At 40.2% G+C, this 25,938-nt stretch overlaps 1 protein-coding gene and 1 pseudogene across 4 annotated transcripts in view; one reads left to right on the plus strand and one right to left on the minus strand.

The window, feature by feature from the left end:
• Positions 1–25,938, plus strand: part of TAFA2 (TAFA chemokine like family member 2) — a 274,868-nt gene that overhangs the window by 71,099 nt on the left and 177,831 nt on the right. The window lies entirely within an intron of this gene.
• Positions 18,318–20,093, minus strand: LOC148044124 (E3 SUMO-protein ligase KIAA1586 pseudogene; annotated as a pseudogene). The gene is made up of 2 exons (XR_015697656.1): positions 18,485–20,093; positions 18,318–18,386 (listed from the first exon to the last, which is right to left on the minus strand). The product of XR_015697656.1 is annotated as an E3 SUMO-protein ligase KIAA1586 pseudogene (transcript).

Raw genomic sequence — 25,938 nt, forward strand, 5'->3', positions numbered from 1 at the left:
CTTTGTGTCCATGTTCCTTTTGTTATGGTGGTACATATATGCATCATTAACTGTATCCCTTATCCTTTTCATTCCATTGTTAGTTGTATAATTAATATTGGTTAACAAAAAATCCTTTCCTGTTATATCTATTTTCTTCTCATCAAACCAACATATATGTATACCTTATTGCCCTTATCAAATATTTTTTAACATAACCATTTATAAGTTACTAAATTACTACTTACTAATTATAAAACTTAGTTAAATTTTTTGTTATCTACTTTCATATATCCAATAACATTATACCTTAATAACATATTCAAAATAAGAATTAATTATTTAAATTTCTAAACCTTTTTTCCCCGAATCATTGTTTGCAATTTGTATCCAAATTCCTTATATTAAGCCAGTACATATATATGTCATTAACTATAACTCTTATCATTTATTATTATTATTATTATTATTATTATTATTATTATTATTATTATTATTATACAATTGTATCACAGCGGCCAGTTGTTTCGCCGGATTTGGCATTGGTTACTAGTCGGGCCCCACCCAGGGGCCTAGGACGTCGTAACGTATTTTCGTAATATGCGTGCAGATCCAAGCAGTGCGGCTTTTTGCATTTGACTGATGGTGATTTTGTCAATTTTTAACTGTTTTAAATGTAATTCCAGTGCTTTTGGAATAGCACCCAGTGTGCCAATTACCACTGGAATTATCACTGCTGGTTTGTGCCATAGTCGTTGAATTTTGATTTTTAAGTCCTGGTATTTTGTGATTTTTTCATGTTCCTTCTCGGCGACCCTGCTATCACCTGGTATTGCGATGTCTATGATTGTGACCTTGTTTTTCTCAACCAGTGTGATGTCTGGTGTATTATGCGCCAGTATTTTGTCTGTTTGTATGCGAAAATCCCACAAGATCTTGACCATCTGATTTTCGGTGACTTTTTCAGGCTGATGTTCCCACCAGTTTGTTGCTGTTTTAATATTATAATTTTTGCACAAATTCCAATGGATCATTTGTGCTACTGAATTGTGCCGCAATTTATAATCAGTCTGCGCAATTTTTTTACAGCAGCTGAGTATGTGATCAACAGTTTCATCAGCTTCTTTGCAAAGTCTGCATTTGGCATCATCAGAGGATTTTTCGATTTTGGCCTTAATGGCATTTGTGCGGATAGCTTGTTCTTGCGCAGCCAGGATTAGTGACTCTGTTTCTTTCTTTAATGTACCTGTTGTTAACCATAACCAAGTTTGTTCACTGTCCACTTTATCTTTTATTTTTTCCAGAAATTGGCCATGCAGTGCTTTGTTCTGCCAACTCTCCATTCTTGATTTTATCACATCTTTTCTGTATTCTTGTTTCGTCTGTTGGGCCTTCAGTAGATTTTTGTTCTTTACTTCGATTAATAGATGTTCTTGACTTTCTTTTAAATAATCAGCCAGTGCATGTTTTTCTTCTTCAACTGTTTGCTTCACTTGTAATAATCCTCTGCCACCTGATTTTCGGGGCAGATATAGTCTATCAGTATCACCACGTGAATGTAAACTGTAGTGCATTGTCATTAGTTTCCTGGTTTTTCGGTCCAAAAGGTCCAAATCAGCTTGTGTCCAGTTAACTATACCAGCTGTGTATCTTATAACTGGTATTGCCCAGGTATTTATGGCCTTGATTGTATTTCCACCATTCAATTTAGATTTCAAAATTTTCCTAACTCTGTTGGTGTACTCTCGCCTGACAATAGTTTTTACTTCTCCATGCTTGATGTTATCCAACTGCAGAATGCCTAAGTATTTGTAGGCTTCATTTTTTTTGCATTTAATTAATTGGCCATTGGGCATTTCAATTCCCTCACATGCAGTGATTTGCCCCTTTTTATGGATACAGTGGCACATTTTTCCATGCCAAACTGCATTGAAATATCGGTGCTGAATACTCGGACTGTGTTTGTCAATGATTGGATTTCTATTTCTGACTTTCCATAGAGTTTCAAATCATCCATATATAGTAAATGCAAAAATTTTTCAGCTTCTTTGGCTGTTTGGTAGCCTAATTTCATTTTTTTTAAGATTACTGATAGTGGGATCATTGCGATGATGAAGAGAAGAGGTGAAAGTGAATCACCCTGGAAAATTCCTCACTTGATATTAACCATTCCGTAGATCTCATTCCCTACTGCCAACTCAGTTCTCCATTGTTTCATCGGCTTTTCAGTAAAGGATGTAATATTTTTGCTAAGCCAGTTGTTTCTAAGCATTTTATGATCCAACTATGTGGCAGTGAGTCAAATGCCTTTTTGTAATCAATCCAGACCATATTCAAGTTCGTTTTTCTGTTCTTACAATTTTCTAATATCATTTTATCAATTAGAAGCTGATCTTTTGTGTCCCTGCTCCTTCTTTTGTTGCCTTTTTGCTCTACTGGCAAGATGTTGTTTGTTTCCAAATAATCCATCATGTTATCTGCAATAATGCCTGTGAGTAATTTGAAGGTTGTTGGCAAGCATGTTATTGGTCTGTAGTTTTCAGGTGTTGTTCCTTTAGTTGCATCTTTCTGAATCAAGTATGTTTTTCCAGTTGTCAACCATTCATCAATTTGGCCCTTTTGTAAAATTTCATTCAGTTGCCTGGCCAATATTGCATGTAAACTGGTCAGATATTTGAGCCAGAAACCATGTAATTGGTCCTTTCCAGGTGATGTCCAATTCTTTACCTTTTTAACTCGATTTTTGACCATCTCAGTTGTTATTTCTAATACTTGCATCTGTTTGTTGCCGATGCTTTTCTCAAAGTCATGTATCCACTTTGCTTCCTTATTGTAGTCCTTTGCATTTTCCCATAATTCTTTCCAGAATTCAACTGTGGCCTGCTTTTCTGGTTTTTCACTTTTGGTGTCACCATTCACATTAAGACTTTGATAAAAACGCCGTTGGTTTGATCGAAATTGCTGATTTTGTTTATATTGGATGATTCGTGCCTCATATCTTTCAATTTTTCTAGCTGTTGCTGTTATCCGCTGTTTTACAATCTCTACAGCTTCATTGATGTTTCTTGTATCCAATCTATATCTTCTGATTAGCTGACCTATGGTTTTGTTGTTTTTAAGCCGTTGCTCATGCATGTTCTTTAAGTTACTAGCATCTGCCCTTAATTTTTTGACTTTTTGTTCTAATCAGATTTTCCACTTTGGCTTTGATGCTTTTTCTGTTGTGTGACTAGGTACTTTGATTTTAATGCCTAGTTCATTAGTGACTATTACAGCTGCGCTGTACATTAACTGGTTCGTTTCCAAGATGGATCCCAATTCAATTGTTGAAAACACTGCATTAACCATTTTCATGATAGGGGCCAAAATTTTCTTAGGCACAGTTTTTAGTGATGGTAAACGTTGCCTTTCCTCATTAAGCAGAAAATGCTCCATGATCTTATCCTTCAATTCTTTTTGTTTTTGAGTTAGTTCATCAGTTGGTTCAGTGATAACTGGTTCTAGTGGTGGTGATGTTATTTCCTCCCCGAGAGCTTCTTCTGGGAGTTCTACTATAATGTCTTTAGTTGTGTCTTGAATATCAGTTATTTCCGCTTGTGATGTTGTTTTTTGGGTTTTGCAATTTGCCTGAATTTCCTCATGTTCAACTTCACTAAACACTTTATTCCGTATAATAAATCGCCTTTGATCTGCTAGTCGTTGTTCACTAACATTTGAATCTGGATATTGTTGTTTCCATAATTCATACATTCACTTTAAATAGCCTCTTTTTTCTGGCTCTGAGTTGTAGTAACAGGCCATTATGGCACGGTTTTCATCTGCACTATATTTTTGTTGTTTTGTTGGCTGGTCCACTTGTAGCCCATTTGTCGACGGATGTCCAGGGACCCCAACATCCGCCACGGCCCTTGTTAACCCACGCGACGACCGATGCGGTATGGAATTCTTATTTGTTTTTTTCACCATATTGTATGGGTTGGCGGGTTTTTTTTTACGGGACCAGATGCCAACCTGACCCCAACCCTCCTCCTTTCTCATCCGGGCTTGGGACCGGCAACGGCGGAGTTGTTGTTGTTGTTGTTGTTGTTGTTGTTGTTGTTGTTATTATTATTATTATTATTATTATTATTATATCATCATCGTCATGTTTGTAACAAAATCATTTATTACTTATATCCAGCTTCCTCACCTCCAGCCAACATAGAAATATACCTTGTTACCATTATCAACTATTTATTTAAGCAAGCAATTTAAAGAGTTACTAAATTCCTACTTACTAATAATAAAACTTAGCTATTATTATTATTATTATTATTATTATTATTATTATTATTATTATTATTATTAATCGATTTTCATATATCAACCTGTGTCCTTCCAGAAGGCATGTAGTCTTATTTCTTTTGCCATTTGTGGAGTTAATTTTCTATTTATTTCCTCGGTAAAGTTTTTATGGACATCTCTCCACACCTTATTGTCTATTGGATCTCTCAGGTAATCTCAGCGCCCTTTTGCTATTTTAATTGATTTATCTTTGATTGCCAATCCTGTTTCTGATAAGATTTTTTTCTTTAAAGCCATCATTTTTTCTCTTTTGTCTTCTTTTGTCCCTTGAAATTTGGGGTAGAGCTCCAGACCATCGAATTCCCCCCTCCAAACTCCAATTTTTTCGCTTTCAACCCCTTTCAGTTCAGAAATCAAACCATTAGTTTTCTTATCTTTGTGTTTTTTCTCTTCAGTTTTTGGAACTCCACCTCCCTCATTTTTTCTGGTATAAACACTATGTTCTTGTCAATTCTCCATTTATCTTTTGCAAAGTTAGAGTTTCCATTTCTGTAAATTGTTCCATGTTCCAAATTGTAAATTACTGCCACTGTAACTTTAATCTTCACAAGAGAGAGGTTCCTTTTTTTCCCCTTCTCCCAGTACTGATAAGGCTCTCAAGAGACAGCTGTGGTAAACAATTTATGGCCTTGACTCTTATCACTTTTAGTTACAGAGCTTTGAAGCACGAAGACATTAAGCTTCCGAAACAGCAAAATTAGTATTTTTTTTCACTTTCTTGTGTTGACTCAGATTTAGGAGGGACAAAGTTCTTAAATGGAGTTTAATAGCAAATAATAGACAATTTATGTTAAAGTAGAGAGGGAGATTTTAGTCTTTGAGTTGAAAAATAAGGCAGGAAAGAGCCAAAGAAGAAAAACTGGTCCATTCACTTTAAGCAGAGGGGTGGGGGAGAGAGAAAAAGTTGCGAGAAGCATTTCAATAGTTACAAGAAGAAAAGCATACTGACCAAAACAAAACAATGAAGATCAATTCCGCCGCTGACTTCTTCTGGTTAAGGGTTTAGTTTAGCATAAAAAAGAGATTCTTTTGGGCAGTTTTTTTTTCCAAAACAAAAAGAATTCCCCAGATGATCACACTTTCTCTTTCTTTTTTTTTTAATTAATTTTTTTTTTCTTTTGTTACTTAAACAACACATGCCCACACCAGTGGGAAAAGAAAAAATCAAAACACAGAGAAGACAAAAAGAACAAAAAACAAGGCAGGGGAAAAAAAGGAAAAACAAAAGAAGAAAAAAGAGAAAAAAAAACACAGGTATATATTATAAAAAAGTATATCAGCTGGTTACAACATGTTTTGGTGCATCTCTTCCATTAATTCATATTAATTCAAATATCTTAACTCAAATGTTTACCATATTGACATCATTATACCTCCACTTTTAGTTGACTACAGTTATTTAAACATCCTTCATCCTTAACTATGCCAAAGATTTAATCCATAACCACATGCTAGCATTTCATTTACTTGTTTGTAAAATCCTCTATTAACATCAAATCCTCATATCCTGTTTTAGCTGAACATCCATAATATTTAATACCAAAAATTCCATCTTCCATGCACATAGTTTATTATCATTCTCCCTTCTTTATGTAATTATATCGTATATCGTAACATTTTCCCCATATTAGTTAACATTTAACTGTATATAGTTTTATTTTATTTTTTAATAGTGATAATTATTGTGATTAATAACCTTTGTATATGGTCCAAAAATATTTCCAACCTTCCCTTCTCATATCCAATTATTATTTATCATATCAACTCCACATTATATACATTACTATCAATATCAATTATTATTCAGCTATGTCTATTACAAATAAGAGTAATTAGGTTTAGCTAATTTTGAATTGTATTCTTCCATCTATCAGCCTGTGTCTCTCCAATAACAAAACCTCCTTAATCCTATTACCATTCGTGGATCAAATTCTACAAACGTCTTTATAAGCAAGTCCAAACAGGAATATCTTCGCACCTTTTTCCTTAGGATGCCTCTCATATAATGTCCTAGGCGTTGTCCTACGCTTGTTGCACTTTTCAGCTTGTCTTTAATTCTCAGTGGTGGTATCGGAAATTCTGCAAATGATGTTTCATAAAGTATAAATTCTTTAATGCTTCTCATTCCTCCTGCGCTCTGTCTTTTGAAATAAATCTTCTGTATGGCTGCCCCCCTTTCAAACGTTGCATCTCTTTCTCCCTCCGAAGTAAACCAGATGCCCGGCATGTCAGCAAGTTGAGAATCTTTAAACCAGATGCCCGGAGTGTCAGCAAATTGAGAAACTTCATTTCTGACATTCTTCATTTGTATTTCAGGAACAGTCAAACATTCAACGTTCTCACTTTTTTCTTCATATTTTGATGTTAAAAACAACAAATAGTCCAGCTTTTTTTCAAATCTATCATACGTGTCAGACAACTTTTGAAACACGGAGAAAATCATTTGAAATGAATCATTTGAAACTTGCATAGACGCCATGTTTATGACGCAGCTAGTATCTCTCCCTTTAGAGGCTTTAAGGTATTTGCAAGTAAAAACAAGCTGGGAGCTGTGCAATCTTATCTGATCTTAGACCAACACAGCCAAACAATAAAAGTGTCAAATTGTAAGGAGCCAAATTATAGTAAATTGGTTTACAGCCCACTTAAAGAGAGTCAGAGGAGATGTTGAAGTAATCTTTCCTTTATCCATGTAAGTAGCATTTAAAACATTTAAGAAATAGGGTAACCACCGGCCATAAACCCATAAAAAAAACCAATTCGCCGCTAGATTCTTCTGTTCTTTGGTTTCAATTAGCTTATATTTTTATGCGGACCATATCTCTTTGAGTAATAAAATCAGCTTACCAGTTGAAAACACTCACACCATTCTTAGGGGCAACCTGCAGTTTCGGTTAGCTTACAGCTAATCCAGAAGGAACTGGCAAAGGAGGTTAAATTCCAAGCCCCCCAGAGACGTTGCGAACGTCTCTGGGGTCACTGGATCTCCTCCAACCTTTCACTGTCTCTCCGGGACAGCTTGGGTCCGAAACGAACCGTCCAATTTCCTTCGGAATAGGGGAATTTCAGGAATAGCCTGAAACTCTGTCTTCTCACTGCTAAGCCCCGCCTTCTTCCCACACTTTCTCTTTCTGTTCCCTTCCGTTCCATAGCCATCTGTCCTCACTTCATCAGCCTAAGCTGTCTTTTGTCACTAGCTTGAAGACCTTCTCTTGCTTTTTTCAGGGATTTGTGATATCCCCAAAATCAGCAAGACGTATTCTTCTTGTTCACTATCTCTTCGGGACGGTTTATGTCCGATTGGATCCCCCAGTGGCAAAAGTACCAGCTGCAGTCTCAGAGCATCGAGACCGCATGTCCGTACTGTGGGGACATTGGCTCCTCCTCTGGAAGACCGCTTTTAACACCCCCCTTGGTGGTTTTCAGTAAAAACCATACCATTTGGGCTATAAGGAGCACTACAGTCTTCATGCAGTACATAAATGAGGTGCTACATGAGCACCTGTATTGCAGAGTGCTCATTTATCTCGACATCTTGATCTTCTTTGAAACCCTAGAAGAACACGTGAAGCTGGTATGGCAAGTCTTGAAAAAACTTCTGGCCACCAAGGTATATGCAAAGTTGTCTAAATGTGAGTTCCACAAGACCTCACTAGATTACCTGGGTTATCGCATCTCCAACAAGGCGATAGAAATGGATCCAGGAAAAGTGAAAGCTGTGTTAGACTGGAAACCTCCAAGTACTCGCAGACAACTACAGAGCTTCCTTGGATTTGCCAATTTCTACAGGCAGTTCTTTCCAACTTTTGCAGAAGTTGCCCTCCCATTGACTGACCTATTGAAAATGGGTCCTTCCCCAACAAAGCCAAAAGCAAACCAGTGGACAATGGACTGTCAAAATGCCTTTGAGAAATTAAAACGGCTCTTTGCCCAAGAGTCTATACTACAACACCCCGACCCAGAGAAACCATTCATAATCCAGATGGATGCCAGTGATGTAGCAATAGCAGCAGTACTACTGCAAAAGAATAAAGAAGGCCACCTCTTGCCGTGCACTTACCTCTCCAAAAAACTCACCACTACTGAAAGAAGGTTGGCCATTTGGAAGAAAGAAGTGTTGGTGATCAGGTGGTGCCTGCTCACCTGGAGACATCTCTTGGAAGGGGGTGGGATATGCCATTCGAGGTCTGGATGGATCATAAAAATCTCGAAGCTCTCAGAACCCATCAAGGACTATCCCCAAAACAAGTTCGCTGGGCACAATGCTGGCACCCCCGCAGCATTGGGTGGAAATCCGGCAGTGCTGTTGGAGGAGGAGGAGGTGAACCAGCCTGCCACCGCGGGCCACCGCCAGCCCCGCCGCTCTTCCCGCCCCTTTCTCAGCCCCACAGTCCAGCGGTCGCAGCAGAAACAGCCCCGGGTCTCCGCTGCCACTACCCGCATTTTCTGGACGGGGTCTCGCAGGAAGGAATCCCCTCTCCAAGGGATCCCCGTCCAGAAAATGTGGGGAGCGGCAGCGGAGACCCGGGGCTGTTTCTGCTGCGACCGCTGGACTGTGGGACTGGGAAGGGGACGGGAAGAGCGGCGGGTGGTGGCAGGCTGGTTTGCCTCCTCCTCCTCCAACAGGCAACAGCACTGCCGGATCCAGTTGTAGCCGCCTGCAAAACGTTTCCTTTACAGAAATCTCTGCGCGGCAGATAGAAACTGCTGCGCGGGGTTTTCTTGCAAGGTGCGCGGCCGTGCAGCCGTGCACCTTAGAGGGAACAGTGCCTCCAAGGTCCCTTCTAACTCTGTTATACTGTTCTGTTCAGATCTGCAAATACAGAATGGTACCCTTTAACAGGCTTCTAGGCCTAGAGTTCCCCCATTAATTATGACAAAAGATTGGATACACTAGGATAGGTAGCCTCTTCCAACTTCATAATTTGGTAGATCTAAGGCCATGATAGTACACTTGCAAATTACTATTCTCACTAGTTTCACACAGCATGCAAGCTTGCTGGGGAAACTTTATGCAGTCAGCATTTGTTGGCAGTGCATTTAACTCAGATTCACATTCTATGCTTCACCAAATCTCAGACTATAACCGATAAATTTGTGGCCAGTATTTCTTAACTTTTGGAATCACAGTCAAATGTTTTATTTGTAAAGTCTTACATTAAACATAGCTCAACAAAGTGTCCTTGAAATTTTAATGAGGAAGACAGCTGTTTTTGATAAACCAGTTACCAGCTTTGCACTTGCACTGGAAATGCAAGTTGGAAAAGTTATGAAAAAGCAGCAATTTACAGATGTCTTCCCAAAATGTATTTCTCCCCTTTAATTTTTCCCCCCTGTACACTTATAGAAGAACAGAGACCGACATCAATATTTGTAGACTCCAATTAGTCATCTGATTTAAATTTCCCATCCTTTTTGCTAACTGGCCAGTTGTTTTTCAAAAGACTTCTTAAAGGATAATTAGAAAGTTGACTGCATTGTTTGCTTAATTGTTAATAAATTAATAATATACTGTATATTCATTTGCCAGTAGGAGAAATCATAACTTGGCAATAAAGCAGTAGCATTAAGGAAAAAAACAGGGAAGAAAGAGAGAATCTGCCAATGTACTGCACTTAGGCATTTCTCTGGCCATCATAGCCAAGAGGTCTGTATCAGTCAAAATGGAAAGGATTGAAGATGCCCAGGATAATGTGCTAACTTGCTCATAATGGCAGGATTAACATTTTTGCTATGGTTATCTTTTTTTAATCAAATTTTTATTTTTCATTTTCTTTATACATATCAATGTGTGAATGGTGTGGTAACTGGGTAACATACATTTCAGTACACATAAACATAGTCTTATTATTCCTAAATATTACATTTCATTTCCATTGTTTCATATTATTTATACATGCCTTTTATTATCACCCTTCATTTCTGAATCATCTTTCTGTCCTTTTCTATTGCTTAACATATTAATAAATAATAATAATTTTTCACCACTATTTTCTATCCCTATTTTAACTTTTCCCCCCTTTCATATCACTATATTCAAATACGTGTTTTCCACCTATTTTGTTGTTCATATTTCCTTAGTTAAATCAAAGTTCCATCCTTCATTCTTCCTTTCAATATCAATATCTCCTTATACAGTTTTAGTATCAATCATGATCATTTATATATCTAGGGTATTTCTATGCATATTCTTTCCAGTTCTTCAATCCATATAATTCTACTATTAATACACATGTTTAGATTAATATGTATTTATATATATATATTTCCCTAATCGCCCATTGTTAAGTTCTAACTTTCCACGTTCATATTTTTATACATATTTAGTAGTATAGTCATTCAAAATCTATTTTTTCCAATTCTTCATATCCATTTATATTAAAATATTATGCTGATATCTATCACACTGCTAAAATAATAATCCAACCTGTATAGTTCTGATATTAATACACATTATTGAAATATATTCATAAAAATATTATTTTACTCTATTTTCCATTATCCTTCATCTCTTACCAGCATCCGAACCTTTAATCTTATTTTCTTTTTAGTTTTCCTCCCATATTTGTCCCTTAGGTCTTTTATTCCCTCTATTTGATAATGCAATCTAACTTTTCCTTCCAACTCTACCTTTTCCCACTGTCTAATTCCAGAACTATCCATTCCGCCTCCTACCTCTTTTCCCCAGTTCTCTTCCTGTTTCTCCCATTCCCTTTTTAGATCTTTTACATTATTTCCCTTTTTAGTTCCTTAATCATTATTCATTTTGGCAACATCTCCTCCTTGTTATCTTCTTCTCGCCGATTTCTCTCTGCTTTCCCCTCAGTTTCTTCTGGTAGCTCCATTCTTTCTTCCTTGTCCTGATCATTGTCCATTATTCTTTGTATTAAATTTCCCAATTTTTTGTCTACATGATCAAATATTTTCTCAATGCTTTGAAAAAGCTCCATTCTGTTTAAGTTCTCCTCACTTCCATTTTATGTTGTGTCTGTGTTTAGTCAATCTCTTTTTTAGTCCACTGTCCAGAGTTCATTAATTCAAAAAGCAAAACTTCCAAGTCCAAACAATTTAAATTTACCAGAAGGTTATCCACACCTCTTCATTTTTTAAAACTTTTTATTTTGTTCATGCAAACTTCACATCTTTACAACACATTACACTTCTTTTACATATTTGTTGTGATTCTTTTATCTGTACATATAAGTCTTATATAACTATAACATACATACATACATACATACATACATACATACATACATACATACATACACATAAAATTTCATACATCTTTTTTCTTCATTCTGTATATAACATTTTATATATTCTATGTATAACAACCTTTATTACATTTGACTCATTTTGTATCCATTTCCTATTATTTATTTGCTACAGTCTATTTCGTATTTCTATCTCAATCATTTTCCGGTTTTGTAGTTGTTTTTTAATTTGTTGATCTTTCTTCCTTTCTTTTTTGCTTCCCTGCTTCCACCCACTATTCTCTAGCCAATTACACCATAAATCCCATATGGAGTAATATTCAGATTCTTCTTTCTCTTTTAATTCTTTCATGAGCCTATCCATCTCTGCACATTCTAATATTTTTTTATTACATTTTCTTCTGTTGGTGTGTAATTATTTTTCCAGTTTTGTGCGAATGTAATTCTCAGTGCTGTGATTATGTGTAGAATTAATTATCTAATCTTTTTTCATAATTTCCTTTTATAATTCCTAGCAGAAGTAATTCCGGTTTTAGTTCAGTTTGGTGTGTGGTAATCTCATCCAGCCAATCTTTTATTTTTTTCCCCAATATTTTTTCACAGATGTGCACGTCCACCACATATGGTAGTATGTTCCGTGTTGTTGGTTGCATTTCCAACAGATAGGTGAGTACTCCAGGAACATTTTTGCAATTCTCGCTGGTGGGAGGCGCCATCTGTAGAACATCTTATACATGTTCTCTCTATATGCCGTTGCCATCGTTAATTTATAATTTATTTCCCAATTTTTTTTCCCATTCTACCAATTCTATAGAATATCCAAAATTTGTCACCCATGTTATCATTGTTTCTTTCACCGTTTCTTCTTCCATTTTAAATTTTAATAAATAATGATATATTTTTAAATCAATTTTTCTTCGGTTCCCTTTAGAATTTTATCCAGTTCTTGTTGCTCCTTATAAAATCCATCCCTTTCTCTGTCCTTTTTTTATACCTTGCCTGTATAGGCCACCAGCCTATGTCTATTCCCTCATCTTTCAATTCTTTCTTGGTTATCTAATTTGTCTTCATATCTTATTATCTTGTTTATGTCCAATACAATACGTTCAGGTACATCAGAGCTTCAATGGTGGATAGCCAGATTGGAATAATGTTTTGTTTTAATTTTTAACCATATTTGAAGTAGAGCTTTTCTAATTGAATGTTTTTGGAAATAACTATGGATTTTGTCTTTCCCATCCCAGATAAAGGCATGCCAACTCAGTTCCAAATTATAACCTCCTATTGTTAGTAATCTTCTATTTTTTAGATTGATCCAGTCCCTTATCCAGGTGAGAGCTGCTGCTTGATAATAAAGCTCCCAATCGGAGAGTCCAAATCCTCCTTTTACCTCTACTGTCCTGTAACATTTTAAATTTAATTCGTGGTTTTTTTCCTGACCAAATAAGTTATGCAATTAATTTGTTTAAATCTATGAAAAAGTTTTTCCCTAGGCTAATCGGTACCACTTGAAATAAAAATACAAATTTTGGTAGGCTATTCATGTTAATAATGGCAATTCTTCCCATTAATGATACTTGTCGTTTCCTCCAATTTCCCAAACCTTTCTTAATTTTTTTGAACAATTTTATCATAATTGTCTTCCTTAATTGTTGAGCATTTCCCTGTCAGCCAAATTCCTAAACATTTTACCTTTTTTATTATCTGCATTCCCATGTTTTCCTCTAATTCTTGCTCTTGTTTTTTGGTGAAATTCTTCATAATGATCTTTGTTTTGTTCTTGTTAATTTTAAGTCCCGCTACCGTACCGAATTCCTCTATTTTCGGATTAATTTAATTCCTGATTTTACTGGTTCCTCTAATATAAATACTACATCATCTGCGAATGCCTGTGTTTTATAGTCCTCTTTTTTATTTTTAATCCCTTTATTTCTTGATTGTTTCTAATTTCTATTAATAGAACTTCCAGTGTTAATATAAATAATAAAGGATCCACACTTCTTCAAATTACTTTATATGTTCAGTAGTATTCATTGATGTTCAGGGGCTGTTAACTGAATCCTTAGTTAACAATCAAATCTCTTAGAGTAGGTCTGTGTCTAACAGATATTTCCAGTCTTTTTGAACCGTTATTTCCAAGCTTGCATATTTCCCTTTTCAGCAGCAGATGGTGCTCTCACTTCTGTCTGCTTCGACCTCTCTGCGATATTGTTAACGGTTCTGATTTCAATTATTTTAAAATTATAAATACAATAATTGAGCAATGTTTGTAAAGAGAAATTTGGGATTTTAATTCCAGCATTTTAAAGGGCTCTTAATGCCATGTCTTTTAGCTTTGAGGAACCAAGTTTCTATTTATTATTTAAAAAGCATTTTTTTTTCTTTCTTCAATTCTCCGGTATTTTTCCTGGGTGCCCATTAACAGCTTCAACAAATAGCTTTAAATATGCTTCCTCCTTGGATTTCTGGGGTCAACTTCCAATAAAAAATATTTTCTCACCAAGATCACACTCCATTCACTTTCTCCACTCCAGCAGAGTCTTGGGTATTCAGGCTGTCCCCAGCTTCATGGCAACCATTTTGGCTGCCACTGCTCCTCATCTTCAGATGAGGGTACTTTCCAAGTCAGGGAGGAGAGATGCGGCTCTCCTCTACCTGCCAGGCAGTTCTTTACTTCACCACTCCTTCAGGGTGGCTGTGGTCCAGATTTGGACCCTTGGACAGGGAGAGGTCGGAGCTTGACCATCATTTGTCAGCTGTGACCAGGGGGGCATTTGCCCAGGTTCGCCTGGTATGCCAGTTGCGGCCCTACCTGAATCGGGAGGCCTTCACAACAGTCACTTGAGCCCTTGTGATCTCCAGGCTGGAATACTGCAATGTGCTCTACATGGGGCTGCCCTTGAAGAGCATCCGGCGACTTCAGCTAGTCCAGAATGCGGCCGCGCGAGTGATCGTGGGCGCACCACGGTTCGCCCACATAACACCGATCCTCCGTGAGCTGCGCTGGCTACCTGTTGATCTCCGGGTGCGCTTCAAGGTGCTACTCACCATTCATAAAGCCCTCCATGGTAGTGGATCTGACTATTTGAGAGACCGCCTTCTGCCAATTACCTCCCTTCATCCCATCAGATCGCATAGAGTAGGCCTCCTCCAAATTCCATCCGCCAGTCAGTGCCGACTGGCGACTACGCGGAGGAGAGCCTTCTCAGTTGCAGCTCCGACGCTTTGGAACGATCTCCCCATGGAGATTCGCACCCTCACCACCGTCCAGACCTTCCGCACAGCCCTCAAGATCTGGCTATCCCGTCAGGCCTGGGGATAAGACCCTAACCTCGCCCCACCCGAATGCTGAATGAATGTTGTGTTTTACTGGTTTATTTTTTTTATTCACACTTTTTTTTTCTTGTGTTTTGTCTTGCACCCCCTTCCTATTTATTGTAAGCCGTCCTGAGTCCCCTCAGGGAAAAGGGCGGCCTATAAATGTCATTAAAATGAAAAAAAAAATGAAAAAATGACCGCAGAGCTTGTGGATCAGGCTTCTGAAGGCACTGGAAGTACAACCAGAAGTCCATGTATGCTATGGTTATCTGAAAGCAGTTGTACAATTCATTCATTCAGAATCATCACTTTAAGCTCTGTGTCTCTGTTATCCAACATTTGCCTATTGATACTAGGAACTTTAGATGGGGAAGCTTGTGTAGTTAAAATATAAGAAAGTACAGAACGTGCAGAAGGCATAAGAAAGGTGCTATTAAATCTTCAGTTAATAGAATCGTGGAATGGCACCTCTCAAAAGAATAGTTGAGCTAGGCACATAAGATTCTTGCCAGTTATAGGTAAATTTAATTAAAAACAAGTCATAATGTTAAATGGCTTTGTAGGTCAATTTCCCAGCTTCAATCATTTTATAGCTTTTTTATTCCGAGAAGTAATTTATTGTAGTAATTTTAAAATCAAATCATTAAAAAAAAAGTTGTTTAACTTGGATTCATCTCTCTCTGCCCCCTCGCTCTCTCTCCCTCTCCCCCTCCCTCCCTGCCTCCCTCCCTCTCTCTTTGTTGCTCATCTCTCAAATAATAGTAGACCAAGTAGTGTCTCACAGTCTAATGTGAATTTGAGTAAAACAAGAAGCTGAGCAGTAAAGTAGTTCTAATGTAAAACAAATTTGCAAGCATAATATTAATGAAAATATATTTTGGGGGTGCTAAGAGAAAGTAAGTATCAAGTTAAAATACACACTTTGAAACCGAATTACAAAGCTAACTTCCTGAACTCTTTAAGTTTACAAGAAAGCCATTAGGAAAATAAGCTTTAAATTTTAAATTGACTGTAGGCTCTTATAAATTAAATTATCAGGCTCAGTATTGATTTCCAACCTTAAAAAGGATTATGCTGACTAATTTGTGTGTTGATCACCTCCATCAGTTATTGGAGTATAATTAGCAAAAATGTTTGTCGTTTTCTAAGTCATATATATCAAAATATTTTAATAGAAATAAATGAAGTGACTTACAACCACAATTGAGCCCAAAATTTCTGTTCCTAAGCAACACATTTTAAGTGAATTTTGTCCCATTTTATGACCTTTCTTGCCACAGCTGTTAAGTGAATCACTACAGTTGCTAGGTTAGTAATACGGTTGTTAAATGACTAGCTACCCCATTGACATTGCTTGTCAGAAGGTCACAAAAGGTGATCACATGAGCCCAAAACACGGCATCATAAATATGAACCAGTTGCCAAGCATCCAAAATTTGATCACATGACCATAGGGATGCTGCAACAGTCACAAGTGCCTTTGTAACTGAAGATGATCACTAAATGAATGGTGGTGGGTTGAGGACATCCCAGTTATAACAAAATATTTTTTGAATTAGAAATATCCTTGAAGTATAACAGAGGTGGTATTCAGCAGGTTCTGACCAGTTCTGGAGAATCAGCAGCAGAAATTTTGAGTAATTCAGAGAACCAGTAAATGCCACTTCTGACTGGCCCCGCCCCCATCTATTCTCTGCCTCCAGAGTCCCAGCTGATGGGGAGGAAATGGGGATTTTAGTTTCCTTCCACTGCCACGCCCACCAAGCCATGCCAAACCGAGTTCTGACCCCTGAGCTTCCCAGGCTGCTTTGGGAATCAGGCTCCAGCTGAGGCAGCAAAGTATTTATGAGATGACAGGTCCAGGAGGACCTAAGTGCTATGTCTCTATCAGGCCTAGCTGCAAGAAAGCCAGGCTTTCAATGCACTTCCCCGGGCCGCTTTGGGAATCAGGCTCCGACCAAGGCAGCAAAAGCACAGGGAGCTTGCTGGGAAGCCTGGCAACAGGTTTATGAGATGACAGGTCCAGGAGGACTAAAGTGCTGCGTCTCTATCGGGCCTTGCTGTGAGAAAGCCAGGCTTTTAACATGTATGCATGTTGTTGATTTTTAATATTTGTATTATCTTAATTTTTTAATATATGTTGTTTTTGCCTGTAAACTGCCCAGAGTCCCACTGGGAGTGGGTGGCATACAAATGCCAATAAATTGGAATTGGAATTATCGCTATAGGTACGAAGACGGGGGCATCTCAGGAGTGGAGCCTTCGGTGCCAAGTCCCTTTTCTGCCCCCATGAAAATCAACCCCCACCCTACTCACTCCAGTTAAACGCACGTAGGATGATAGGGCTTGTTTTAAATGCATAAAAAGAGCTGTGCTGCTTGTTATCAAAATCTGAGTAGAAGTGAGGATCCCCACCACCTGGAACAGGGGTGGGTTTCAAAAATTGTTCAAACCTACTCTGTGGGCGTGGCCTCCTTTGTGGGAGTGGCTTGCCACCCATGTGACCAGATGGGAGTGGCTTGCCGCCCATGTGACCGGATGGGAGTGGCTTGCCGCCCATGTGACCGGATGAGAGTGGCTTGCTGCCCATGTGACCGGATGGGAGTGGCTTGCCGCCCATGTGACCAGATGGGAGTGGCTTGCCACCCATGTGACCAGATGGGAGTGGCTTGCCGCCCATGTGACCAGATGGGAGTGTCCAAGACGATGTCACTGAATTCTTTCCCCCAACTACAATATGATTAAAATAAGTACAAAAACAATAAAAGAGCTACTTACAGATGGAAGATGCCTGTTCTTGCCAGTCTTCAGAATCATGGACTCCAATGAATGGGCTGCACAAAGAGAAGACACAGAAAGCAAGACTTTAATTGCATGCACTGCATTGGGATGAAACCAGCACACAAAATAATAGAAAAGGAAAATTACTCTCCTTTTTTGTGTCTTCTGCACCACCACCTCACCATCTTGCTCCAAAAACCTGCACAAAGGACAGACACAGAAAGCAAGACTTTAATTGCATGCACTGCATTGGGATGAAACCAGCACACAAAATAATAGAAAAGGAAAATTACTCTCCTTTTTTGCGTCTTCTGCACCACCACCTCACCATCTTGCTCCAAAAACCTGCACAAAGGAGAAACACAGAAAGAAACGCCTTAATTGCTGGCACTTCACTATCTCAAGGAGGAAGACAACAGAGAGCACACCACACCCAGCAATAAAGACAGGTACTTACAGCGGAAGCATCGCTGGCTTGCCCGTCTTCTGCACACCACCGTATTACATTTAGGTTGAGGTTGATTGGCTTTGCTTGGCTCCAAAAACCTGCACAAAGGAGAGACACAGAAAGAAACGCCTTAATTGCTGGCACTTCACTATCTCAAGGAGGAAGACAAGACAGAGCACACCACACCCAGCAATAAAGACAGGTACTTACAGCGGAAGCATCGCTGGCTTGCCGGTCTTCTGCACACCACCGTATTACATTTAGGTTGAGGTTGATTGGCTTTGCTTGGCTCCAAAAACCTGCACAAAGGAGAGACACAGAAAGAAACGCCTTGATTGCTGGCACTTACACCTTACATAAGAATAACACAATGAAAGAGATACACTCAAGTACTTACTTGTCTTATTGCTTTTCTGGTTGTTGATATCTCCATACTGTTCTTAGGCTTCCCGATTCCTTTCTTGCAGCTTTCTTCGTCTTTATGCGTGGATCATCAGCTGTGTGGTGGTGCGCTCTGAGCCAAACTTTCACTGTAGGAATTGGGTCCCATCTCTCAACAGGTATGCCAACAACACTTATCACCATCAGGTTACTGATGTTTGGAATGATTAGGCTTGTTCTTTGCTGTGAACATATGAGGTTCATTTTTGAGAACCCCCTTTCTGCCTCTGCTGAACTAACAGCAATTGTCCTGACAATGTCTCTAGCTCTTCTGACAGTGTCAGGAATTTTGTAGTTCTTTGGATTTTTCAGCACATTTTCCAAAAAATCCCTGTAGTCGTTCAAATCAATTTCATAAATAAAAACGCGGCCAAATTCAACCAATGCTTCCTCTCCATCAGCCCATGGAACGACTACATCTTTCATGTCCCAGCAATCTGGCTCCAAATAGGTGATAAAGTGTAACTTTTGTGCTGCTGGCAATAGGCTACCTGTTCTTAGATGGTCGCAATCCATCAGCCTTTTCTTTAAGTTGGTGATGATGCTTTCCAAAAGTTTTTCACGGGGAAGGGCAACAAACCGTTGATTTGGAGCTAAATTCATGTTTTGGAAGGCTTGTGTTTCTAACAATTTCTCAAGTTCTTTTTCATATTTGCCCTTTCTCTGTAGTAGAAATTCAACACCATCGATTGCTCGCAACACTAGCTTTTCGGCCACGATGATATTTGTCGCTCTCTCCTGTAGGGAATCTGACAGGGCAGCAATCTGAAGTAGGATGTCAATCATCAGGGCCAAAGCGGGAAGCCATGCCTGGGAACCTTTCGTTGCCTTGAAAAAACTGATGTAGCGCTGGATAAGCACGCCACAGAGCCATGGTTGCCCTTAAACTACAGGCAGCCCATCTTGGTCCCAAAACTCTGCCAATCTTCACTATTTCGATGCCCAATTGCGCAGAAATTTGGAAGAGGTCCTTCTGGCTCTTGCAGGATTTGTGGAAGATGGTGTGCACTTTATCCAGGAAGATCTTGAAGTGGTTGACCTGCTTCACTTCTCTTATTGCATCATCCAGCACAAGTTGCAGACGGTGGTTCAAGCAGTGCCAGATGATGATGTTTGGGAATTCTTGAGTTATTCTGGCGCTGACTCCAGATTTTCTTCCAAGCATAATGTTGGCGCCATCGGAGCATAAAGCGATTAAGTTCTTCCGTAGATATTCAGTGGTGAATCCAACTTTGTGCAAGCTTTCCATTGCTGCGGAATATATGGTCTCCGCATCTTGTCTCTGTAATTCCAGAAGCTCAACGAAGATGGTTGCTGGGCATTCTGGATCCTCAACTCTAACAAAAACTATCAGCACTGCTCTCATTGAAAGTGTTGAGGCTTCATCAATTATTAGGCACACCTTTCGATTATTTGCAATAATCGTTGAAAACATGGTGGTCTTGATCTGTTTCGCAATGAAGTCAACAATTTTTACTGCAGATCTTCGTGAATGCAAGCCAACTCCAACATCCACTCCAAGCGTATTCAGCAAATTTACTTGCGCTTCGATGTCTGAGAATGGATTACATCTCTGCGCCAGATCGTAAACGGTGGAAAATATTGTCCAGGTACTGGATAAATGTTTCTCATTGACTTATCCAGGGATTTGGTGAAAGCTTCCTGCTCCTGTTGCTTACTGGTCTCCACGCAAATAAGGTGTGCCTTTGACTGAAAATGTTCCCTTAATTTTTTTTCTCAGCGATGCTTGTTGTACATCCTTGCTTTTCCCTGCTAGTGACACCTGGAAATGTTTCCACTCTTTGGAAACATGAATACCTTTCTCCAACGCGAACATGGGTTTTGCACAGTATGCACAACCCACCTTCTTGTTGGATACTTCCAGTCCATCAAACCTGTCCTTGAAGTGTTTGTATTGCTGCAAATTCCAGCAGTCAGGAAGTTGTGAAACTGCAGTGGAGTCGAGGGACTGGCTGCTTTCTCCGACCTCAACTGGTGGTAGTGGTTGTGCTGGCGGTGCTGGTGCGGCTGGCGGTGCTGGTGCGGCTGGCGGTGCTGGTGCGGCTGGTGGTGCTGGTGACTGCTTTGGATCAGCTGATTCATCAACTCTTGGCTTTTTGGAGAAGAAAGCGGTAAAACTCTGTTGCCTCTTCTTCATTGTGCTAAGTAGATCTAACTGCTGCCAAAGAAATAAAACAATATTGGACTCAATTGTGGTTGTAAGTTGAGGACTCTGTAGGTAACAAGAAGGGACCTCTGCTTTCAACCAACAATGTACAGTCTTTTCAGGAAGGATGAGAAACAGGAAAGATATAAACAAACAGGAAAGATGTAGTCTTTCATCCAAGAAGATAGTTCAAGAATGAATGTCATATTCCCAGAGCAATACAGATTTCCTTTTTCTGAAATTTAGTTCTCAGTTCCAAAAGACAGGAATATATGAATGCATATGAAATTATGAATTAGTACTTAGGTCGGTCCAAGAAGCTATTCAGAAGTTAGTGGTTAGAAGCAATCGTAAAGGTAGATTACGTGGGATGTGTTTGCACAACAGTGGAAAACAGAGATATGTAAATGAATAAATATTACAATGTGCAGGAATAAATAAATTGACAATTAAAATCAAGAAGGCTTTGAATACTTTTTCACGTGGTTTTGGTTTTAGCTATTGCCAACTAATGGAAACAGGAATTAGAAAGCCAAAAGTATGAAAGAAAACACCAATTATGTAAAGAAAGGTCCCTAAAATGTATAAGGAAATATTACTAGATAATTATTAATGCGTAGATAACTGCGGGACATTACACACACACACACACAAACTATGATGGAAAACACCATAAAATAAGAATCCCCCCCCCCCCCAAAGACTGCGAATGAAACCAGGTTTTTTTTCCTAAGCCTAAGGACAGGAAAGACAAAGCCACTGGAATAAAAACCATCAAGGCATTGCGGGCAATTTTAAAGGACAGGCATTCACAGAACCATCAACCACCTCAGAATTACCTAAACAATGAGGGTGAAACACACTAAATCTGATTTTCTAGGATACATACACTTAGCGACCATTTTCACACTTAGCGACCGTTGCAGCATTCTCATGGTCACGCGATCAAAATTTTGATGTTTGGCAACAGATTCGTATTTATGATGGTTTCAGTGTCCTGGGGTCATGTAATTGCCTTTTGTGACCTTTTGACAAAGTCAAATGGGGAAACCAGGTTCACTTACGTATGTTACTAACTTATCAGCTGCAGTTATTCACTTAAGAACTGTGGCCAGAAAGGTGGTATAGTGACCAAAGTTACAATGGCATTGAAAACAGTGACTGATGACCATTTTTCACACTTAGCGACCATTTTCACACTTAGCGACCGTTGCAGCATTCTCATGGTCACGCGATCAAAATTTTGATGTTAGATCCCAAGGTTTCAGTAAAACTATTCAATCATAATTAGTTTCATGTATTAGGATTATTTCAAAGCACAAGCAATAATTCATATTGTAACCATTTCAAACTATGCCACACACAATAACTTAAAATGAAACCATTAATAATATTCCACACACAATAAGTTACAATAAAACTATTATAAAAAATTCAATGCACAATACATTTCAAAGTATTGAGTGTAGAATACTTTAAAATGGTTTATTTTTATTTATTTTGGATAGAATCTTTTTTTAAATAGTCTAAGACAATTTAAAAAAAGATTATATCCAAAATAAATTAAAGTAAACCATTTTAAAGTATTCTACACTCAATACTTATATGTAAAACTATTATAAAAAATTCTATGCATTAAATAAAATATTTTAAAATACATTAAAATAATAATTAAATAAAACCGGGCCACTTACCAGCAGCAGGCAGAATCAGCAGCACTCTGATGCGATGGATGGATCCTCGTCGCGATGGCAGGCAGCAGGAACAGGTAAGAAACCTGACTGGAGGGACAAGGCTAGGTAGGGTCACTTAGGTTGCCTGGCAGACTTAGCCAGCCAGGCGAGGGTAGAGGGGGGGTGGGGGCTTCCCTAGCGAAAACTAGGCCGCCGCTGCCCCCCACCACCAGAAGACAGCCGCGCGGCATACGCGAGTCCGCGGCTTTCGCAAGGGAAGGCCTGGAGGAGTTCCCTTGCGAAAGCTAGGCCGCCCCCCCCCACCAGAAGACATCCGCGCGGAGTACACGAGGCCGCGGCTTTCGCAAGGGAAGGCCTGGAGGAGTTCCCTTGCGAAAGCTAGGCCGCCGCCACCCCCCCCCCACCAGAAGACAGCCGCGCGGAGTACGTGAGGCCGCGGCTTTCGCAAGGGAAGGCCTGGAGGAGTTCCCTTGCGAAAGGTAGGCTGCCGCCACCCCCCCACCTGATGGCGGCCGCGCGGTGCATGCGAGGCCGCGGCTTTCGCAAGGGAGGCCGCTGCCGCCCGCACTACCCGAAAGCGGCCACGCGGCATATGCGAGGCCGCGGCTTTCGCAAGGGAAGCCACCACCGCCGCCCGCACCACCCGGAGGCGGCCACGCGGCGTACGCGAGGCCGCGGCTTTCGCAAGGGAGGCCGCCGCCACCCCCACCACCCGGAGGCCTTCCCTGGCGAAACCTAGGCCGCTACCGCTGCTACCACCTCTATCCCCCCCAGCTTCCTACCGCCGCTACCACCGCTGCCGTCGCCACCGCCCACCCGAAGTCCCGCCGCTAGCGTCCCGAGTCTTGTCGCCAGGGCTTCGTTGCTTACCTGTGGGGGAAGCAGCAAGCTCCTGGAAGGCGAAGGGAAGGTGTGAAGTGCGAAACGAGGCGTCTCGGCAACAAACCCTTTTGAAAAGACTCTTTGAGAGAAAGATTCTTTTCAAAAGAGGAATGTTAGCCGTTGGCGCCACACTTTTAAACGAGGCCAGCCCACTCACTGATTGGCTGGACTCCAGCCAAACAGTGAGCGGCAGGCTGCGCTTAGTGCAGACGGGCGGGGGAGTGCGCGACAGGGGCCAGGACCGGTACCGGCATTCCCGGAAGTTCATTACTTCCAGGTTCACCGACGAACCGTTTCGTGCGAACTGGTGCGAACGGGTAGGAACCCACCCCTGACCTGGAACCACCCAAAAATGCAACGCGCGGAGTGGGTGGGCAGGGCTACATTCAGAGTATATAATGCACCCAGATTTTTGGGGGAAAGGAGTGTCTTATACTTTGAAAAATACGGTATATCGATTGATTATGTACTATCAAGCCATTGTCAATTCTTAATGAACACATAGATTTAACTCTGAAGATAGTATCATGGAAACTGAAACTTATAAAGAAGGAACATGCAATGAATTCCCTTTTTAATATATTACATTTGTGGTAGTGTAGTCTTGGTAGCCATCAATTTTTCCCCTGACTTATTTTGAACTACTGAATAAAGTATAGTTACTTGGGAAATAATCTTAATATGCTTTTCAATTTCTAAATAAAGAAAATATCAGCAAAATAGGACAAACCCTGAAATCAAGTGATTCTATATTGCCTGTTGGTATTATACTCAGCTGAAATCTTTTTTCCCCCTGGTGGTTTATGGCTTGTTGTAATATGAGTTAAGGGTAATAAGATATAATCTTTCTGCTTGCTTGACGATTTCAAAATTATTTTCCTCCTACCTACTGTATGACATGTGCATCACAATTTGTGAATTTTCTGACTCGTAAATATTGAACTATTAATACATCTAATTGATCTTTTAAAACCTAGGGATAATGGATCTGATAAAAGATCAGATTTGGTCAGCTCCCATGCATTATTGGTCTTGTTGTTCTTAGGTTGCTGCATCTGCTAATAAGGGGAGGTTTATCTGGCGTTAGCAAAAGTTGGTAGATATTTGCATGGGTAACATTTCAATGTAGCTTCCAATATGGATTACAGATAGGCTATTCCTAGTTAGTTATGGAATTACTCTTGCTAAGAGGCACAAGAAGTTGGAGCCATTTTTATTCTCTCAGATGGTCAGTGACTTTTGTCATTATTCCATTTTATATTCCTCAAGATTGTCAGAATTATTATATAGAATAACCTAAAGTGAAATAGGGCATAAAACATTACTATTTTAACTCTTTGATTGTTTTAATTGATTGATTGCTTAATTGTTCAAGACTTTTGGCAGCCCATAAGGATAGGGAGGTTTTTCTGTGAACTGGAGGGGTGTGATTTTGTGCATTGCCTGCATCCCATGGATGGAATTAATTTATTTGTCTGGCATGGTTTCTGGTATGCCATGGCCCGATGCTGTTCCATGGACTGGGGGGTTGGGGACCCCTGCAATAATTCCCAAAGCAATCCAACCTACCCAGCAAAAACAGCATGTAAACCAAAATAAATGATAAACTGAACATTTATTTTGTATTGTATTGTATTGTATTGTATACTTTATTTGTATGCCGCCCTTTTCCCTGAGGGGACTCAGGGCGGCTCACAATTCAGGGGGAGGGGAAGACAAACAAGTTACAAACATGAAGACAGTACATTGTTAAAAAAAGCACAACAGTCATACCATTCGGGTGGGGTTAAAGTCATTAGCCCCAGGCCTGCTGGGACAGCCAGATTTTAAGGGCAGCGCGGAAGGTCTGGAGGGTGGCGAGGGTACGAATCTCCACGGGGAGTTCGTTCCAGTCACCGAGAAGGCTCTCCTCCGGGTAGTTGCCAGTCAACATTGGCTGGCTGATGGAATTCGGAGGAGGCCTAATCTATGCGATCTTATTGGTCTAGTGGAGGTAATTGGCAGTAGGCGGTCTCTCAAGTACCCAGATCCAATACCATGAAGGGCTTTGTAGGTGACAACCAGCACCTTGAAGCACACCCGGAGATCAACAGGCAGCCAGTGCAGCTCGCGGAGGATAGGTGTTATGTAGGTGAAACGAGGTGCACCCACGATCACTCGCGCGGCCGCATTCTGGACCAGCTGAAGTCACCGAATGCTCTTCAAGGGCAGCCCCATGTAGAGCACATTGCAGTACTCCAGCCTAGAGGTCACAAGGGCACGAGTGACTGTTGTGAGAGCCTCCCGGTTCAGGTAGGGGCGCAACTGGTGCACCAGGCGGACTTGGGCAAATGCCCCCCTGGTCACAGCTGACAAATGGTGTTCAAAAGTCAGCTGTGGGTCCAGGAGGACTCCCAAGTTGCGGACCCTGTCTGAGGGGCGTACAATTTGACCCCCCAGCCTGAGAGATGGAACACTTGGCCAGTTAGTGGGAGGGAAGCACAACAGCCACTCGGTCTTATCTGGATTGAGTACAAGCTTGTTAACCCCCATCCAGTCTCTAACAGCTTCAAGGCCCTGGCTCATCACGTCCATCGCTTCATTGAGTTGGCACGGGGCGGACAGATACAGCTGTGTATCGTCCGCATATTGGTGGTATTTTATCCCGTGCCGTCGGATGATCTCTCC

This window comes from Thamnophis sirtalis, unplaced genomic scaffold, assembly GCF_051295495.1.
Source record: "Thamnophis sirtalis isolate CommonGarterSnake01/CBP01778 unplaced genomic scaffold, rThaSir2_p1.2 scaffold_9, whole genome shotgun sequence".
Taxonomy (NCBI): domain Eukaryota; kingdom Metazoa; phylum Chordata; class Lepidosauria; order Squamata; family Natricidae; genus Thamnophis; species Thamnophis sirtalis.